The following is a 16,226-nucleotide window of genomic DNA, read 5'->3' as shown; positions in this document are numbered from 1 at the left end:
AGACTATTTCATAGAAATAATAGGAATAATTGTCTTTTTGTGGAATTTCATGACTTTTCAACAACATGAGACTAAGGTGTGTTCCTATAGGTTTTGATTTGACAAAACAGTGCCTTTTGATTATTTCAGATCAACTTTCAAAGGTTAGAGAGTCAGGTTCAGTCTTTTCATCCCACACGCATGTTTTTGCGAAAGAAGGTCTTTGTTTGGAAAGAATAACTGACCAACACACACATAAATGTAATTGGCCAGACATCTCCAGGATGACATTTATACTCTCCTCTTCCAGAGAGGATACAAGATAAAAATAATAGATGAGGAAAATGCAATAAAAACCAGAACATGTTCAATGCAAATTTCTACTGCTCTGTACTTGCTGTCTAAAAAACTATCACAAAAGGACAGTACAATTAAAAGCACATTTCTTCTTAAGATTCCCTTGTGAATAGAAGGTTCTTCCTTTAGCAGATAACTTCCAATACCTTGAATCTCAGGAACTTTTCAAGTTGCTAATACTTGTTACTTAAAATTCATAACTACAATGCCATACACAACATTACAGCCATAATTTCAGGTGATGCATTGAAGCCTACAAACACTACTAACACCTCTGAAGTCAATACTCTTTTCCAGCTCAAAGCAATAGAAAGTATCGGAGCAAATCAACGCAGATGAAGCAGTTTATTGCAGGGTCCTTTCAAATAGGAATCTGCTTAGGGCTTCTGTAATATCAAGATAAGGCTGCCTTTGAGAAATCTTCTTTCACCAGGGAAAGATGCTATTCACTGGAAAAAGGACTCCAGATCACCTTCAACATACTGCACAGTATGAAATCACCTATTGACATTTCAGGGGTGTAGAAGAGAGGATTACTTGGTCTTATTCTATTCATGTAGCGGTTTGGTAGAAGAGGCAAAGACCCAATGTGAAATTAAAAAAAAAAATAAAAATAAAGCATTTATGAGGACTTTGTCTGTTGGTGTTTTCCTCAAGGAAACAGCTGAACAACAAAACAGTTTCTGGGGGATCAATCTGAAACCTGCTGTTCAGAATAACTAGTTTTTAAATTCCTTTCCTTACATCAAGGTCATAGTATCTCCTTTTCCAAGAAAGCGAGAACCCCTTACTTCTGATTTTGATGCCTCCATACAGCTTTCTTCCCTTAAACTCTAAAGAATAAATGAGGTTGGTAATTTTTGTGTTCTCGCTATCAAAAATATTAGCCTGATTGACTCCTATATACAGATACGTATTTCAGGCTGAAATCACTACATCTTTCTGCATGTTGAGATGAGAAAGGCTAATAAACACCCCTTTGCTCTTCCAAAGATTTAAAAGAGGTCTAGAGTAAACCATCCAAAGTACCTGAATCCCTCTTGTGGGAATTTTGGGAGAGGCTTTTTTTGCTGCCTCACATCAAACATCAGAAGTGATTCACTGAGATGGGATGTTAAGAGAGCTTAAGGAGCTGAATACACAACAGCTCCTCAGTCACTGTTTGCTGAGTTACCTCAAGTGTAAGCTGTGATGGGATCCTTCTAGTTGGAACAGGAAGGAATTATGACCATGATGACACAAGAACAACATTATGTTGATGATCTTCAGATATAGATGAGGTCAGGAAAGACACTGGTAGTTCTGTTTGTGAGCATACAGAAGACTGTAAGGAATCCTATAATCAATGTTCTCATCTCCTTTGGGCAAAGAAAGGAATGTCTGCAATGTCTTTCCACAGTGACCTGACTGTTGATAGATATTCTGGGAGGAAAACTCCCTTTAGTGCATTCTTTCACCTTCCTTCTCAACATGGCAGGTTTCACTGCCACTCACTAATTCAAGAGCCCGTGAAGAGTGATCCCCCATTTTTCTGCTTCAGTGAGCAGCAGCTCAGTAGCCAGTAAAGTTTAAAAGACTGAGTAAATTCTACAGAATACCATCTGCAAAATAATCAAAAAACTGAATTTATGTATTAGGCAAGTAGTATACAACATAAGCAACAATGCTTTTTTTTTAGTTCTAATACTGCAGCCCCAACAACTGCAGGATCCAAGAGAAAGAACGTGGAAACAAAATGCAAACTGCCACAGCTGATTCCAAGTTACCTGCAGCTAGATCAACTATTTCTAACCCTCAAACTAAAATTTTAAAGCATCATGCAATTATTTTGAAGTGCAGCTAGCCATATTTGCAGTTCCTAAAATGAAACCTCTTCTAGGTTACATAGTTGTTGCCCTGCTATCATAAGTCATACCTCTAGAAACATGTGCAGGCTGAAACCCACTGCAGGATCTATGCACCAGCATCCAGTTGAACTGTTATTCAAAATAAACATTACAAGAACAACAAATTTTAGTAAAGCATCTTTCTTCTGGAAACTAGCACCAACATGACATACATATTAAAGCATCAACAGGAGTGACGTAAGGCTGACTGTTTAAATTCCAAGCTCCTGACACTATGAAAAAATATTAAGTTTCCCAAAACTTCCCAGGGTTTGGGTTTTTTGTGGGGTTTTTGGGGGGTTTGGTTTTTTAGGGGTTTTTTGGTTTGGGGGTTTTTCTGGGGGGTGGGGGGGGCAGGGAGGAAAGGCAGGGGGGTACAGGACTTGACAGGAGAGAAGGGAAGAATTCACTGAGCATTACAACAGCTATACCAGATACTGTTATCAAGTCCCAAGATGGAGAAAAGGCAGCAAAACCATCAAAGTGTTGATTTTAAAAGACTATCATGCAACCCATCATTAAAAGTTAAACTTGCAGACAAATAGAATGGAATCTTGACTTTCTGAATTTGAGGATTTGTTTTAAAGCATTTGGCCTCTCTCCAGAAACATTTTGCGCTCAACTTCTTTAAAGGCCTACTGAAGAGCAGAGATGCCACAGCGTTGTGTGGATTATCAGACAAGGCATCGGACAATAGCTACTTGAGACTGGCATAGGTACCAATCCCTTAAAGATCCTTCCTATTGCCAGTTTAGGAGTGGTAAAAAGCTACAGCTTTTCTGAACTCAGCATGACAGAATTCCAAAATTGTAGATAGCTGTCACAGAAACACACATTTGAGAAACACAGCCAATATTTCTTGGTGCATATGTAACAGCAGGAAAGCACTAGGGGTATAAAATTGAATGACTGGTTGATTATATAAAATACTACCTTGTAAAAATTCCCATTAATAGATGCATCAGTTTTATAAAATTAAAGAAATGGCTATTTGTTAACAATGTTATAATTATTTTTTTCATTTTTAAAAGTGTTTTCATTGCAAAAACATTTTTAAACGTCTTTATTAACACACTTTTTGTTTCTTGTCAACTTTGTATGCCAAGTACAGTTCAGAGGAAGCCTTTTTTTGGCCTAACTAAACCACATTTTAAATCAGATTAACAGACTTTACTGGCACTAATATATATTTCTGTCATAAAGACAGCCCTTCATTCAGCCTTTGGGAAATTCTATGCTTCTGGGCAGAGTGCATGAAGTGATTATTAAAAAAAAAAAATAAAAAAATCTGTTTTTAAGACACCATACCATGCCACTTTTTTTCCTCCTTAAGAAAGCCAACTACAGCAACAAATGTTATAGTATTTACGCATACCTTGAATTTGAAGAAAGCACATAAAATGTGCAGTTTCTTAATATTAACAGTGTCTTTGTACTTTCCTCTTTAGCTCTTAATACATGGCTTGCTTGATTTAATTTGATTCCATCTACATGCAATTAGTTAACATAAATTTCTTACACTTTTTTTTTAAAAAAAGCATCTTTTTCTTACTGATTTCTCAATTTTCACATAATTTCTATACTTCTTTGGTCAGGGTCTTTTAGCCAGAACCTGGAAGCTGAAATACTACACATCAGCAATGTTAAGAGGAGTGATTCCAGTACTGTTTAACAGCCACACCAGACTGGATGCCTGTGATTTTGGAGTGTTTTTTTGGTTTGGTTTTTTTGTTTGTTTTGGGGGTTTTCTTGGGGTTTTTTTGGTTTGGTTTGGTGCGGGTTTTGGTTTGGTTTTTTTTGGGGGGGGGTGGGGTAGGTGTCCAAACTGAATTTTCAGGTAAGAATAGCTCCGAGTTTTATTCTGTAGGGTTTTGACCCTTGATCATCTCCTTCATGACTTTCCTCTGGTGTCTGGGATCTCTGGAGAATTCAAATACAGCAAAAATTCCCCTTTCATGCAACATTTAGTCAAATATATGTATTTATAATAGAGTAATGTTAGAAAAGGGCAACATGGATGCACTGGAAAACAAAAGCTGAGCAAATTATTTGCTTTCTTAAAGTCACCGGTTTTAAGAAGCTCTACTTTGGACAGTACTCAAAACATGCATTTCAGAATTGAGCACTTACTATGTTACTTTCCCTATCAAATATTAATTTCTACATCTTTTATGTTAAAAGAACTTCCTGACTCTAAGAGCTTACGAATTTACCACGCAACAGGCTTGATCCTTTCCTCATTTTCAGTAGCAAAAAGAACTCTACAGCCAAAACTGGACTGAGTTTTCCAGTAACTGTTACCACTGAGACACAAACTGATGTCAAACGCTATTGTGAGCTGTGTTAGTTCTCCAGCACAAAGTGTGTAATGTAACTAAGGCTTATTTTTGTCTAACATGAGCTGGTGACAGCGGAGACTGAAACCCAGTTTAGTCTCATGACTTGCAAATGATGTGCAAGCACACCATGACACCTCTGCAATATATAGTATGACTCTTAGGTTCAAGAGTCAAGTTTAAAAAGTCTCATGCGCAGTCAGTTATGTTTTAGATTAGAATTACATTTTTTATTTTCACCTAGTAGATGTTAACAGTACATGAAAAATGCATTCTAGATTATCTTGTACTGCTACCACCACATAAAACACGCTGGTTCTAATTAGCTAGTTGAATGTTTTCTTAAGATTTGCTGACTTAACTTCCCTTATTCGAGTATTACCTCAAATTCCCCCATATTTTAATATCAAATTAAAATTCTGTCATTTTCTCAAATATGACTTGGAATAAGACCACCACAAGTTTTATAACAAAGATGTTCATAAGTCAGCTGAGGCAAAGGCCATTTGAAATGTATTATTTTGCTCTGCTTAAGTAAAACCATTTGCATTGAGCTGTCCCTGTATCTTCTCTCCATGCAAGCACCTTCACACCTACCTGCTGCGATCAGCCAGAACTCCCAGCTTTTGCACTAGACACAATTAACTTTGGCAGTGCCTCTTCACAGGCATACCAGTGTTTGTCATTCTGTATCTGTTGAAATATTAGCACTTGGTTTAGGTTGCGTGCAAGAAAAAAAAAACAGTATCAAATCATACATTAAAAAAATACATAGGGGAAACACATAAAGGTCTATTTCTAGCCTAGGCTATTTAGAACAGGAAAAGAGACAGACATCAAACATCCATACCAAAATAGAAACTTACCCCACTGACTGATCTGGGTTGGAGAGTGTTTAACCATACACTGAATCTCACAGGACCCTCTTTCCTTCATTGACAAAAATAAACACAATCCAGGGCAGATAAAAGAGAGCTTCCCACACACTCAGGCAAACACGCAACGATACTACGAACCTTCTTGAAAAAACCCCACCATTTGAATCATTACCGAACACTTCTGTATATGATTAATATCTACAACATGCATAGTTTATTTTGAAGCAAGTTTGACAACAACATACACCAGAGATATTCTTGACATGACTTTCTTAGCATGAAATTAGTGGCCTGATTTATGATTTTTGTGCCAAAACGTAAAGGCCAGTGTTTCCTCAAACCAGCTATATTTAATAAAATGCTTCTGCCTGTAAGTTTGTAAGTCAGCTCTCCTACAAGAGACCAGCAAGGCTCCATTCCTTCCATCAGATTTTCTTGTTTAGGCAAGATTCTAAAATTAGCTTGCAGCAGGACTGAGAGAGATCTGCATTAAAGTTCTCAAGTTTTAAAGTTCTCAGGTTTTAGCTGTATATTATATGCAAACTATCGTATTTTCTACTTCGTGGCTTTCTAGCTGCCAAAAAATCGTTAAAAAATCTCACAAGCATACCATGCTGCCATCACTTCTACAAACAAAAAAGTTCGTTATTAGAAAACTATCTTACACGCTCTTGATTTAAGTCAAACGCCATCTTCTAGCTTACTGAAATGCACAAAAAGGAAAGCACAGTGCATGTGACAAAGCTTGACATAGCCAACAAAGAAAACTGCAACACAGATGCCTAATAAAGTAAAAGTCCTTCACTGTTGGCACGCGTTCAAAATCCATTCTCTAGAGGCTGTAGAGCTAAGCATTACATTATATAGAATTCAACTGAAAATGAGTCTGTGTTTTTGAAGTGTAGTTACTCTTCCAAATAGCTATTTCTCCAAGTTTTAAGTGATTCTTAACTCATAGTTTAGTATCTGCATAACTGAAATCCCCATAAGCATTTTGCAAACTAGACCAGAGTTTAATATTGCGTAACTGCTTTTTTTTTCTCCTCCTTTTTTTGCTGGACAAGCATTATATTGAGTATTACTTCACGTATATAATTTTACATGTTCACATAAAGTAATTTACTATTCTTCTATTTCTTAACTATTTTTATTGTAGACTTCAGTCCAACAGAAAAATTCTTCAAACAGATTTATTAACTTCATACTTCAAGATGTGACTTACTGTAACATTCTGCTATTCCTAGCCCAGTCAATCTTTTAATGCCCTTTTTTCAAGTCATCAGGGAATTGCCATTTACCAGTCAAGTTCTTTCTTTCTATTTTATAAAATAAAGCATGCATATATATATATTTAAGCAGCCTGCATGACAGAAGAATCATACACGGTACCCAATGAAATGCATTCTAGTGGTACTTGTACTTGCATAGGCAAGTGTACAGCTTTGTTGGAGAGAAGCTACAGGAAGTATTTGGGCGAGCACTAAACGGCACACTGCAATACAGCATTAAAACATTTCTTTTTACATGAATTGAATGCAGGGTTCAGAAATACGACATCAAAGCCTATACTAGTCAAAAGTTTGCTTTTCTAGCAATGTATCTTGATACTATCACTCAATATTTTCATTTATCATTTTTTTCTCTTGTACATTTAAAATACATAGACAGAAAAAAAGGGTGCAGTAAAAAAACCAAAAGCATTAACAAAATATCGATAGTCTCTCATTACCACAATCAATAATTTGGTTTCATACTTACTGCAGTTGGTTACAAAAACATGCAATGAAGCACGTATTCAACATAACTATATGGAAGATGCCTCCCGTCTCCAAAGCAGGAAGCACTGGGAGGGAAGGATGACGAGGGGAAGGGTATACCCCACAACTCCAGTGGAATCACTTCAGTACCTGTTAGCAGCATGCACATTAGCAAATCGTTCTTGAAGAGCCGTTAATTTAACCATGATAAACTTGGCCTTTAAGGAAATGAATCATTAACTGGACTGCACAGATTTTTGAGCTCCACAGTATCTAGAGCTCTTTACCTGTAGCAAAATAATACCGAGTATAGACTAAAAAAAAAAATATATATGCAAACACATGATGAATCTTTAACTGCAACTTAATAAATAGCGGTAAAACATTATTGAGAAAGTATAAGTATTTTAAAAGGAAAGCGAAAAGACAAAACATAAATCTTTAACATTCTTCCCACTACCTACAACCACTTCATGCCTTCTTTCCCAACCCATTCCCCAGCACGCATTAACACAACACATACCCCTTCCCTCTTGTTTATTACTTAAACCAGAGCAAATGATTATTCTGAACAGAGTCCTAAATATTAAAAAAAAAGTCTATTTGGCAGCTAGAAAACAGAGAGGTCAGTAACGTGTGACTACCCTGTTTTCCATCTAGCATAATGCAAATTTAAGCTACTACTACATGCTCATTTGGAGCATGAGCATATAGTGTAAACAAAGTCAATCTGAGGTAAAAACATGACACTGGACAAGGATGTCAGTAATCCATCTCCACACAACTTAGTCATAAAGTACACAGTTCAATGGGAAGATCCAGCGTTACCAGGAGGAAGCCAAATTCACACAAGCTTAACAACCCATTTTAGAATTGCAGCTAACATTAAACACAAAAACCTAAAGTTATAGGAAAAGAGGGCTCATAGCTATCATAATAAACTCATCTCCATATTTTATCATTCATTTTGTTCAGTAAATGACTAAAAGTTACTAGTAATTCATTTAGTTTACATACACAGTTTAAAAATACAAACTTGCAAATTTCTAGTTACTACACTTAAATAGTGTGCAATGATAAACCACTCAGACTCCACAAGATTCGTGCCTGCTACACATAGTTGTATCTCAATTTTGACTGGGTCTTCGATGGAAAGAGCCCCCCCACCATTACTCATTCTGATGGACAATGACCAGCTATCCAGGTAGCAACAGCCCAAGCTGAGAATGCAGCAGCCCATCCTGGTTGGGTTTTTTTAAAGCAGCCAGAAAGTCCGAAGATGCAAAACAGTGGGGAAGGCAAAGGAAAGAGATACAAGAACTTAAATTACTGGGGGCAAAGGGAAGAGCAGTATGGCAATAGGAAAAGGATAACTGCAGGGCCAGAGTCCAGGAGACTTCTGACAGAAATCCCTAGAAGCCCCCCACACAGCCCACCCACTCCACCCCACCCCCCCCTTTTTTTTTTTTTAAACTCCAGTGTTAATAGAATTTTTGTTTGTTTCTCAAATAATAAACAAAAATACCCAGGTTGGGGTGGGGGACAGACTTGAAAGTCCAATCTTTTAAAGGTTGATTCCTACATCCTCCACTCCCCCTGCATCAGAACCCCTGACTGGACTGAACACCACTGACTGGAACACTCTTGCAGTATGAACTTTCTTCATTTATGAAGACATTGGCAGGATTGGAGCCAATGTTATGGGTAGAATACTTAGGCTTCAACATTAGCCTGACTATTGCATCAGCCGTGCTATTTTTAAGTACAATTCAGCTTTTCTTTCATGATCTGATGCAAGCCTATATGTTTTTTGTTTTGTTTTTAAACACTGTTTAAATGTAGTTTTTTAAGATTTAAGAGCCATTCTAGTATCATATGACAATGTCTACCAATAAGAACATTTATTAAAAGCAATTATTTTTGTTATGCTTGACAAAAGAGCTGCTAATATTAAATTTATCCTTCTAAATAATATGCAAAGTTGGCAAAACATTTTTTATTACTTCCATTTTACTACTTCAGGCTGCATGGAAGACAGTATTATCATGAATATTTTGCAATACATATAATTGTTCTTCCCCACACTTCCTTTAATTGCCTGTATTGGGGAGGAAGAACATTAAGTTCCCAGTTTCTAAGTACACAATATTTTGGGAATCCCTTCCCCTTTAACCAACCAAAGCACGGACAAATGTTTTAGAAGTGTTCTCCAACTGCAAATGGTTTTGAGTGCCCGGTTTGAAGTATCCTTGGCTCAGTTTCAGGAGCATTCTTCCTTTGAGACCACCAATACAAGCGCGTTTTAGAAAAATACGAAGTGAGACTGTGCTAGAATAAATACCATCCAAGAGACAGCACAAAATAAAGAAATCAGCTAAAACCAAAGAGGTTTTATTAGAAAACGAAGTGGCAATAAAACAGAATGCAACAGATGAGTCAGAATTACAAACAAGAGAGCTATACTGGAAAAAAAATGTTTCTTCCGAAACCTTTGGGGTTAGGAACAAGTACCCTTCACTACATATTACCTTATTTTTTTTATGTACCTAACACAAACCAAAGTTCAAAATATTTCCATAGAAGCAAAACCACATTTATGAAACATTTCCAAAAGGTAATGCATACTCTCTCAGAAATAATTCAACACAAAAAAAAACAATTTAGCTAAAAGGCTAGTTAAAATTAATTCTAGAATTCTCAACCTAAGACTGCAGCAGAAACACAATAGAATTCTTTACACAGTTTTGCTGAGCTTTCACCAGTTCCTACACCGTGTATCTAAAAAAGTGCCTTCCTACAGTTTTCAGATCATTTACAACCTCAGAAAAAAAAAATTTAGAGTTTGATTTGTTGGGTAATTTAACTGTATTAGGAGGGTACAATTGCTGGTTTGTTTCTCATGCTGACGTTATCCTTAGACATCCTTTTATTTTCATCAAGATACATTCAGGATGACATTTGAAATATTGGCAGTTTCTCAGCCATAACACTAATAAGTCTTAAAAATGCATCATGGGAAGCCAGGCTTATCATTTGTGAAAATCCTGTTGTCATGGTGACATAATCAGACCCCAAAATACAGGACCTGGCAAGGGGAAAGACAGACTTACCAGCACCTGCTCTCTCCTGTTTCTTTTAATACATAACATCCCAGCTTTTTCAAAAAGTTTCACAGAAGTTCATGAAAAAGTAATCATCAGGCTCAAGATGGGGTGCTTGATGAGGGACACGCATTTTCCAATTCCTTCACCTTTTTTTTTTTTGGCCTTATCTACCATAGCCATTTAGCAATTCAACAAACAGGAAAAGAAATAGTTCGGATAAATCTGAATGAGGATTCAAAAGCATATTCCATTTTCTTGGCTCCAATACACCCACTCTGGTCTGCTCACTGGCCAAAGTAAAACCACAAAAAAAACACGTAACACTTTCTGAATTACTAGTACAACGGAAGTCTGAGCATGTTATTTTCACTCCAGCGTGCAGTTATGCCACTAGTTCGGAAGACACAAAATGAGGAAAGGAAAAGTGATGAACAGAAACTTTCCAATGCTAGAATACCTGAGAACAATAGGTCTAAAGTACCTCGTTAGGCCTAGCGATGCCTTCAGACTTAGCGAGATGCCTACAGCAAGTCCAATGGATATGCCTCTCCACTGGTGGGCTGCTATACACCTACCTAGCTGCTGCTGCCTCCAGAGGGAGTTTCAGAGCCCGCACAGGCCAAGAGCTGTCCAGAAGCTTGCAGGCTGCTGCCCAAAGCAACGGGGTAACAGTGTCCCATGGAAGGGGGAAGAGTTGGCAAACAGACAAAACGGCAGGTCAGCAGGTTCTCCTGAGATACCCTCAAACTTTCCAGTTCTTTACTTCAAGCTTCTGTTCTCCTCTATAAACACCAGTGAAAAGGAATTCAGGACACAAGAACAAAGCCAAGACTTTTTCTTTCCTTAGAGATCTCCCCAAAAATATACACAACAAAACTAAAAAACCCTTAATGCCAAGGGGTCGAACTGGAGGCAGCTTTGCCAATCGCTTTGTGGATTCCAAGACTGAAGGAGCCAGGAACGGGGACATGAGATGGCTCTAAGGCAACAAAGGATGAAACGGGCAAGCACTAGTTTGCAGAAGAAACAGTAAGTTTCCTTCTGGTCCTTCTAGAAATTTTACTTTACAGAAAGCTAGATGTTTTCCCTCTCAAACTACAGTGTAGTAAATTAAATTAAAAATAAAACATTCACTACACTAACAAGATACAAAACTGTACACAAATTCTATTGCTTGCTAAAACGCGCTTGTCAAACTGACAACTGCATAATCTATTAAAATAAAATAAATATGGACAATAACGCCAGAACTGTGGGCTTAACAGAGATAAATAATAGAGTGATAAAATACTATGGTGAATTCCCCATACCCCCTTTCCTTCCCCCTTCCCAAAACATCCCATCTGAAGCCTTCAAGTGAAGCAAACTTAACAGGTCAGGGAGGAAGGCAAAGGCACAGACGGCAAACAGAGAAGGGTAAAAGGACCTTAGGAAGAAGCAAGCTGTTTGAAACAAGCCAGCCATTGGAATTTACAGCAGTATCTACATCGAGTTTCTTCAAAAATGTTTCTAGGGAAAAAACAAATCTAAATAAAATGCAGGTCTGTGTCAGGAGTAAGTTAAAGGTGTTCTAGAGAGACAAGAATTAACTACAAGCTTAATAGGACTAACACAAGTCAGGCTTGCAGTCTACACATCAACCTAAGATATTTAAGGTTTTTGTTTTCATTTCTGTGATGGAGGAAGAACGTTATCTCTGGTTTAGTGAAGCACCGCCTTCAGTTCCTGTTTTACCATCATAGGTCCCAATTTTTATGTTCATTTCTTTAAAAAAAAACAAAAAACAAAAAAACCCCAGAATTACCAAACAAGTAATCATGCTTCCTTCCTGCATAAGTAATATATTTAATTTTTTGTAATAATTTTCTAGAAGTTTCTAAAAGTGTATTGGATTTCTCACAGGATCACCAACTAGTTGAGGTCAAAAGGGATCTCTGGAGACCATGAAGTCCAAGCCCACTGCTCAGCTAGCAGAAAGGAAGAACAAGCTAGAAAAGGAACAGTACACAGAGATATTCCAGTGTACCAACTTCTAAGACTAGGAAGCAAGCAGGGCTAGCGACTGATAGACCACCTTCCCCTCTCCTTGCCCATTTTTTAAAAGGCAGGTAGCAGTGGTACTTGCACTTCATTATGGGAAACAGAAGCTGCATTTGAGGGACCTGTATACTAGTTTTTGGAAAAGCAGGCTTTTTGTTTACAGGAACTATTGTGCATTCAGTGAAGCACAATGTGCCATGGGGCCATTAAGTAACTATATTTAAAGTACGATTCTGACACCTCATTATCAACTCTGCAAACTTTCTTGTTTACACATGTGTCACAATTTGGTATTTCCCGATTTAGAAGAAGCCTTTCTCTATTTGTTGAGAAGCTCTTACTGGCAATATACACCATACCTTCACTGATGGGAACAGTCTATTATTTACTTGTAACTAAAAATCTATGTACCACAGAACTAGGGCAGCACATAAAAAAAGCTTGCATCTTCCAGTTTTAGTTTCAAGAGTGTAAAACGTTTAGCAAAGATGTTAAATTCTTCTCCAACTGATACAGTCCCAAATCTGTGCAATAACTGTACTTTTAAATTTATACTACTTGTTTTGAAACTGAAGAGCCAAGAGACAGCTACAGAAAATGTGTGGATTTTCTTTTATCTATCTATATGACTTAACCCAGGAAACACCAAAAGACATGAAAAAACAAAGTGTGAACAGAAACAGAAGCTTCAAAGAGCCAGTTCCAAAAAGAGCAAAGACAGCAAGTAATAATTCAGGGGCATTACTTTTTATTGACTTCAAGGGATTTTCATCAGGATGCTTTGGGACACATTGCGTTTGAAGAGACTACATGTCAGGACTACTAAATAAACTAAAAGAGCAAGAAAGCAAATAATGCAACCACTCTTGAAGCATTAATATTAGCATGACCTCTTTTTTTTTTTTTAAGTGTTGAGTTGTATTAATTCAAATCCATAAGCAGAATTAAGGAGACTAAACTGCACCTCCCTAGTTGTCAAGTAGACACAGTCTCTTGGGACCCTTTAAAGATTTGTTTAAACTAGACCAAAGACTTTTTAAATTAGCATGGGCATTTCATATTACTTTTTTATACTATGTATTATAAAATAAGGTTTTAAACATCAAATATTTGGAGATTTTTAAAGCTATGACATCTGTTCTAGTTTTTATAAACTAATGGCCACGTTAATGATAAACACTATACTGCAAACACAGTAGACGAGATGTAACACAACTCATGAATAATCCCCCACTGGCTTCAATAAAACCTCTTTAAGTAGTTGTATGTTTTCAGCTAAAACTACATTATTAAAAACCTTAACGATATGGTAAGTTTCAGAAACTATTCACACAGAAGTCAAAGTTGTGAAAAATCAAAATCCTCAAGGGGAAGGTATCTGAACTCCTCCTACTTTGGGACTTCGCTGGTGCAAGAGAGAAATGAGAGGTTCAGAGAACTATTACAATCAACTCTGTGTCAAACCATGGCAATTCACATTTCCCCACCCCTCCTGCTCATGTTCCCTTAGAGAGCCATTCAGACAAAAAAACCCACCAAACATAAATAAGCAGTTGCAGTACAAAAGCTCAATGAAGTTTTAGACAGCTATGAGTAAATTCCAATAGAAAATTCCTCCCTGGCTACATCACTCTTCTTTTTCCTCCAGGGAAAAATGGATTCCAAATATCTAGAAATAATAAGCATTTGTTAAAGGCTTTGAAATTAATCCTGCCTAGATACAGCACAGAAATAACTACCATATCAGAAATGCTAAGTATCTTAACAATCCTTTTCCTCAATCTGTGCAGGACTGCAAGAATGATCAAGTATCAATTAAAAAGTTAAGGAAAGGATTTGTTTGTCCATCTCCCTTCCCAGCTGGAAATGCCATGCATTACACCTCAGGTGCTGGGATTTTTTAATAATTAAGTAGGCTTTCTATTAAACAGCTAATTATTTGAACTGATTATATTAACCTTTAGAGGACAAAAACTATTAGTACAAACAAAAGGATTTAACAGCTTGTTTTGATACTGGAATGCAATGTAAGGTTCTTTTGTGCAGCAACTGAAAAGCTTAAATAACACGGGGGGATCAATCATCCAAACCAAAATAGAAAAACAGCATTACACAAGTATCTGAATCAGGTTCTACAGTCCTTAGAACAGTTCGTATTTTCTGTATGAATTTCAAACAATGCAAAAATATTTGCATTTCAGTCGCATTTCAATGAATAATACATTTATTAGTAAATACAATCACTCAAATTCTACTTCTATTCTTTTCCATCTTGTATCTCCTAAAGCTTCTGGATTTTACAAGTTTCTACTTTAAAATAAGTCACATACTAACCAGAGTAACAAGTTTTCCAGTAGAGATCTACATAACATGCAGGTGTTTCTATCGCCTTTTGCATTTTTTAAGGGCACTAACATCAGGAGTCACTGATTTCAAAGCAAATTACACAGTACGAATTATACACTGCACTGTTCGGCTTCCTTATTTTTTTCCTCTGAGCTTTGTCTTCATCCTCAGTCTACTTACACGATTTTATTTTTCTTTTTTTTGACTTAAAAGAACTTCGGTACCATTCTGGTATACAGTTTAAAAAAAAAAGCATTTAAGCCACATCAATTAACCAAAGTATTTAAATACTCAGCAATACTAGAAACTCAGCAATCCCTTTCATTGTCTTCTTCCACCAGTCTCAAACCCCTAATTACAAAAGCATTATCATGTCCCAAAACCAAAAGAGCAGTGACAACTCTTTTCAAAGGCAAAACACTTACACTTCTAAGTAATTAAGAAGAGCATCAGGAGCACTTTACCTGAAGTCCTCATCCAGCAGAAATAACATTCCATCCATCCCCACAGCCTATTAACCAATACTTCATACACTTCTGCTAAGTCCTAACTGATGGCATAATAGAAGTCTTTGCAAAAGGCACCTATTAAAAAAATTACTGGCACTAAGTTGTTAGACTAATCAGATTTATAAACTTATCCAACCCAGCAGCCAGTGTGCTACAGAATTACCTGGCTAGTTAGTTCAGAGCAGTTTAGCCCCTTGTATCGTTGAACTGTTCATCACAAGCATATCCTGTTGTACACAGGAAGCAGCACATACACACACAATTCTTAAATGCACATCTTAAAAGTACCGTAAATACGGAAGATAAAAAAAGACAACATTAATGTCTGCAAGATCAGCAAAAAAACCCTAGTCAATGACAGTGTGGAAAATGCTTCTGAAAAAGGAGCTAGCCAGTCTAATTAGACATACCTAAATGTACTGAGTAAGCATGGCAGCTTAAAATAAAAGTGTTAAAGCAACACATGCTATTACAGAGTAATATCTGGAAGAAGAGGACATACTACAGACAATGGACTTGGCTTTATCTTCCTACCTGCCCCTCTGCACCCACCGGTGTTTATAACATTACCCACCAAAAGATTTCTTTCATAAGAACATACTTCTTTTACACTTGGTTATCTGTGCCCTTTCTTTGTCATGTATTTTGGTTAGTTAACTACCTTGACAAGCATAGTCTTCCCCTGCAGTCAAGCTCCTACAGATCTTCAAAGGCTCTGCTGTCTTGCATCGCTCAGCGACATAAAAATAAAATTGCTGCCTTTTTTGTGACACAGATTCAAGTTAAAAAAAACACAGATCAATGAAGTCACCAACTTCTTCAGATCCCTTTCTCCTAGGCTGCTTTACAGAAGTATCAACAAAGTTATATTAGAGAGGATCAGGTACATTTTCTTAAGAGTAAAGCTACACATAAGTTTCTACGTGTGGTTGCATCCCCCTCCCCAATCTTTAGCACAGTTTATCTTCCAAGAGCGTAAGATGCTCATGTTTATCCCTCTTCCAGTAGATATAAGTAAGATGTGGCATGTGGTA

The 16,226-nt window shown here is 37.0% G+C and overlaps 1 protein-coding gene across 1 annotated transcript in view; it reads right to left on the bottom strand.

The window, feature by feature from the left end:
* Positions 1 to 2,250: 2,250 nt before the first annotated feature.
* Positions 2,251 to 16,226, bottom strand: part of LOC104133423 (TSC22 domain family protein 1) — a gene marked incomplete at its 5' end in the record, with an annotated part of 34,166 nt that continues 20,190 nt past the window's right edge. Inside the window, 2 exons of the mRNA XM_035902203.1 lie at positions 2,251 to 2,312; positions 5,156 to 5,251. The remainder of the gene's footprint in view (positions 2,313 to 5,155; positions 5,252 to 16,226) is intronic.

This window comes from Egretta garzetta, unplaced genomic scaffold (genome assembly GCF_000687185.1).
Source record: "Egretta garzetta isolate BGI_Z169 unplaced genomic scaffold, ASM68718v1 scaffold269, whole genome shotgun sequence".
NCBI lineage: Eukaryota > Metazoa > Chordata > Aves > Pelecaniformes > Ardeidae > Egretta > Egretta garzetta.
This window is presented reverse-complemented; position numbering and strand designations above follow the sequence as displayed.